Below are 6,000 nucleotides of genomic sequence, written 5' to 3' on the forward strand. Positions count from 1 at the left end.
AGAGTCTGATTCAAACGAGACACATTGCACATCTGATTTTGTATCCACTATATTTAGTTCTAACATTTAATTCATGAGCTCCACTGTGTATGGGGTGGAGGCTGAACCTTCCTATTTTTTTTCTATCGCTATTCTTTTCCCTTGCAGTATATTCTTAAAGGAGGGGCCTACATTCTCATTTTGTTTTGATTGACTTCTGGATTTTTTGATGTATTACTCCTAGAACCCATACCTACATTGGACGATTTTTTGACAATCCCTGCCCCTCACCTGCACCCCGATCCCCTTAATCTCATGTTCAGGACAATGGTGGATGTAATTTGTATATTGTAATCTTGCAGGAACCTGCAATTCTGTAAAGCTCTACCTCCATAAATCAGTTTTTGCATGTGCCTTGGATATCCAACTTTCTACCTAATGGATTGCTTCACGATAACCACAATATCTACATGACTAATCCAAATTGAAAGAGCAAAACCCTCTGGAAGTTTTATAAAATTTTGAAAACTCGAAGGGTTTACCCGGAACCATGAGGCACCCTCCCAGAAAAAGCCCCCCAAGTAGGGGTGATTTTAGGGGCGAATGTTCGCCCTTTGGCGAAATTAAGGGGTTTTAAATTTTTAGTGGGTGAATATTTTGTATCATAGTACATTTTTACAAATCACTTCAAATAGCCCACCTTATTTTAAGGGAGAGGGTAAAAAAGGTAAATTTAGCCCTTGAAATTAGGAGTTACAACCTTCCATTCGCCCATTTTCAAGAATAGGTTTTATTTAAGTGAATCCTATGGGCCAAAGGCCTAAATACCATATTTATAAAAGAGTTATGGTAAATTAATAAAAAAATAAATAAATGAGAGGTATGGTAAATAAATAAAGCATTTTTTATATTTACTCCATAATTCACCTTATATACATGCAAGGGTGTAAACAAATAAAAATAAAAGTAAAGTGGAGGTATGGTAAATAAATAAAACGTCTTTTTATACTTAAAATGTATAGTAAATAAATAAAAATATAAATAAACTAGACGCATGGTAAATAAATAAAACCTCTTTTTATATTTAGTCCATAACCCTCATTCTATTTATGAAGGCTCAAGAAAGAGGTTTTATTTAAGTGAATCCTATGGGCCAAATACCATATTTGTAAAAGAGGTATGGTAAATTAATAAAAATATAAATAAGCGAGAAGTATGGTAAACAAATAAAACATTTTTTATATTTACTCCATAAGTCACCTTGTATTTATGAATGGTATGGTAAATTAATAAAAATATAAATAAACGAGAGGTATGGTAAACAAATAAAACATTTTTTTATATTTACTTCATAAGTCACCTTATATTTATACTATGGGACAAATACCATGAACTAGATTGTTATTAATACGATGCAAAAAATATAATTAACCCTAATATTAGTATTAATAAAAATAAAAATGGCACATGGTATTGACCCATGGTATTCACCAAAATGGCACATGGTATTGACCTATGGTATTCACTTGGAATGTAGCCTATTTAAATGGGGGAATTAAACCAGCATAGATCCATCTTTACTCTGGATCTACTAACCCCTGAGAGGTATCAAATATCGTGATATGCAAACTAGCATAGAGTGAAAAAATATTTGATCCGATCAAGAGTAAAAATGGATGTTGCAATTTAATGTATGTTAAACATTTTAGCTTGGTTAAAATAAAAATCAACTATTGATTTTATTAATTTTTATAAATTACTAATAGTAATTTTTAAGCTCCAGGTTTATGATAACCCATGGTATTGACCCATGGTATTCATGTGAGCATAGACAATTTAAAGGGGAAATTCTATCTTAGATCCATCTTAATTCTGGGTCTACCAAGTGCTGAGAGGGATAAATAGATTTCATCCCCCAAGAGTGGTAGATGTGGAGTTAAGATGGATATAGGTTGGTTTTTATGATAATGAAGATATTAAGAAAATTATATTGTAAAAACATCTTAAGGTGAATGGTTAAAGCATAGACATTGGACAAGTATATTTGTATACTTTTGTTTTAAATTGAAACAATCCAAGGCTAAAAGGAATGGATTGATTGCACTAGTCATCCTTCTATAACTTTCCAACATATGCTGGAGTAAACAGATTCTAATTTGGGTAATTTTTCTAATTGAAAACGGGAACATACTTGTGTATTGGCAGGGTGGTTACGAGGTCCCTAGAAGTGGAGTAAACAGATTGTAATTTGGGTAATTTTTCTAATTGCAAAAAGGAACATACTTGTGTATTGGCAGGGTGGTTACGAGGTCCCTAGAAGTGATGAATTTGAGTTTTTCTTGGTTTTATATATAGTATTAGGTTTTTTCTCATTCTTTCTGTGAATGGCACGGGTGAATTTTATCCTACACCCACTAGGTTATCGATATGTAATTTTGGTAATTTTGATTTCAAAAGATATTTTAAAGAAATGCAATGATTTCATTTGTGTATTGAATAAACACAAGATTTTATAATTGAGTAAAATATTCGCCATGCCTGGTGAGAGATTCGCCAAAAAATTATATATACATATCATATTATTGATAAAATCACCTTCCATTTTTTCTATATACCACAGAGATTCGCCCATTTATTATACATGTAAATTTGGGGGGTTTCTTAAAATTTTCCTTGCCCCCAAGCCGCGCAACAAGGGGAGGTTCAAGAGCCACAATGGGCCGGTCTGAGTAAGAAAGGACCCGGGCCATCGCATTGGCTTCCAAACCTAATGAATGAGTCAGCTGCAATGTGGGGAACCATGGCTTGAAAGGAGTCTCCATTGAACAGAGGCATGGAAACAGATAGGCTGCCTACTTTGATTTCCCGGAGTCCATAATCGGCTCGAGGAGGAAAATTCGAAGCTCGAGAAGACAAGTGACTGAAGCAACCTGGGCGTCCGACTAATGCCCACCATCGATCGATAAAAACCATCGAGAACCTCCCACGGGACCCCATGCAACGATCCTTGAGCAACAGAAATCAAAGACTCAAACCTTGAGCCGCCACCGGCCGCAACCCATTCTTGGGCTGCATCTTGAGCACACAGCATCTTCAGGAGGGAAACCCGCTTCAACCGCCCGGACTCCAAGTCCCTCTTGTTCGTCGAGTAGGAAAGGGCCCAGCACGACAATCTAGTGAGCCTGTTTGAATAGAGTAGCGAATGCCCATGGGGTAAAACGAATCCAGGTAGCGAGGTCGAAATCGATGAAACTGCGTGAGACAAAGCCCTCCATCGCCGCCATGAACCATGACCCCATGACCTCCCTGCGAACCATCCCAAGAGAAGAGCAAGGTGGCCACATCCAAAAACTCATTGTTGCAGTGAAAAAAACCATAACTCCATTTTTTCTCCTACCTTATAAACCTCAAATATGATATAATGACATAAAAAAAATTTATAAAATTGTTTATTATTATTATTATAATAATAATATCAAATTATAAAAATAATATACCTCAAATATGATATAATGACATAAATTTTTTTATAAAATTGTTTATTATTATTATCATATTATTATTATAATAATAATATCAAATTATAAAAATAATAAAAACAATTATAGTATAGGGTTATTATAATAATAAAATGTATTTATAATAATAATAATAATAATTATTATTATTATTATTATTATTATTATATAAAATAATAATAATACATCGAATTATTATTATTATAATATTAATAATATTAACTCATAATAACAATTATGATCCAATAATAATTAGAATTGTGATAAGGGAATTATTATGTATAATTTTTTAAGACGAACTTTGTATGAATATTAATAACTATATAAATAATAACAATGATATTTTTAAAGTATCTCTCTATTTTAACTAGCTCAAAGAAGAAAATTAATATAGCAAAGATTAGAACGAATTCTCATGAGCTCCATAGTGAAACTGGCCGTTGGGCAGTTCCTAAAATGCCATGGATAGAAAGGATCTGCCATATTTGTGAGAATAGGAGCATCGAGGATGAAAACCACTTCCTCTTAGAGTGCCCTGCATACAACCACATTAGATCTCAATTTCACAACCTTTGTTACAATACTGACCTTCCTAGCCTTTTACAATGCCAAAATTATAGTGAACTCGGGAGGCTTCTCTCCGAGCTTTTTGAGCATAGGAATAAAATCTTAAATCAAAATAAATAATTTGTCTTTTTAGGTCCAATAGATCATTATTTGGTCTCAGTGGACGTTAACCATCATCATTATCATCATCATCATTTATATATTTATGATTATTTTAATAATATTATATAATAATATAAACTCATAATAATATTAGTAATAGTAATTAATAATAATTATTATAATAATAATAATTATTATTATTATTATTTTGTTATAATTTTTAAATTTTATTAATTCGACTATATTTATTTTAATATTTTTAATATTTATCTTAAAGTTTGTATACATTGAGTTTATAATATTAGTTTTTTTTGTTGATCTTGAATCACCTTAATATCTATTTACCTAGTCACCCCAATATAAACTAAATATAAAAAATAAAAAAGTAGAGGTAGAAGCCTCAAGTAGATTAAATAGCATTCCTTTATTTCTTTTACTCAACCGATAGAAAGCATTCCTTTATTTTTTTTACTGAACCGATAGAAAATACAGATAGAAGCAATGAATTCGGTGTTAAGCATTAGAAGTGGGGAATCATAGGAGATAAAGAGATAGAAATTATAAGATAATATTATTCTATAAAGTTTATAATCTTCAAGATTCTAATATTAATTTTTTGAATAATAATAATAATAATAATATCAAATTATACACACTAGTTAACAAACGTCTGAACTTTCCACACACGAAAAGAAGCATGATAGCTTAGAAAAGAAGCATGATACCTTACAAAATTTAGTAGTTTGATTAGATTCCTTATACACCTCGCCGAATTTCTATGTACGAAGATGATTATGAAAAAACTATCTTTTATGGATTTTATGATGTACGAAGATGATTATGAAAAAACTATCTTTTATGGATTTTATGATGTACGAAGATGATTAAATAAAATCTAATTTTTTTAATGGAGTTTACTTTATTATCTTTCTTAAGGAATCGCATTAGTTTACGATACACGATAGCTCCTTTGTTCCCTGGAAGTCAATAAAGAGATAGAAAACTTTAGTGAAAGTTTGAGGTGAGTTAAAAATATATAGTAACTGTTGACAATGCTAATCCATGTCAAGAATATTAAAATACTTGTACATCCTTTTCGTTTATCATTTTTGAAGGGGTAGTCTTTTTTAAAAGAGAGATGGAAAGCATTAGCGTGACTTGACTCCTTAATTTCTTCCAGTTTATTGAGATATATTTTATTTCAAAATTAATAAGTATTTGCTTAATTGATATTAATATATATTTATAAATATCAATGTTGATATTTTTAAAAAAATTATTCTTCTTTTAATATGACAACAAAATCCTCCTCTCTTATTTTATAATAAGTATTTGGTTAATTGATATTAATATATATTTATAAATATCAATGTTGATATTTTAAAAAAAAATATTCTTCTTTTAATATGACAACAAAATCCTCCTCTCTTGTTTTATTAAAAACTAATTAAAATATGTTTTTACTCTGAAAAATAAATGCTCCTTCGCTGCTCTATTTTAAAAGCAATAAACAATTTTAATTAAAAAATTATGTTTTGTGTTTTAATTTTATTATTATTTTAATTTATATTTATTTTAATAAAAATGATTAATGGAAATATCAACGACAAACAAATTGAACATTCTAAGTAATCATTTTAGAAATAGGCTGGTGCAATATATTCTTATATTTATTAAAATCTTTTAACTTGTAGAAAAATAAAAAAAATTATTGATAAATTTTCTTGTTGAATGTCATTTATGGAAAGCGTACATGTTTTTGTAATAAATTCATAAATTACTCTCTCTAACTCTTGTATTTCCTCATAACTAGCATAGAGTGGAGACCATATGC

The sequence above is a fragment of the Pinus tabuliformis genome, chromosome 8, assembly GCF_031772625.1.
Source record: "Pinus tabuliformis cultivar Carrire ecotype Pingquan chromosome 8, CPIR1, whole genome shotgun sequence".
In the NCBI taxonomy this organism is placed as follows: Eukaryota; Viridiplantae; Streptophyta; class Pinopsida; order Pinales; family Pinaceae; genus Pinus; species Pinus tabuliformis.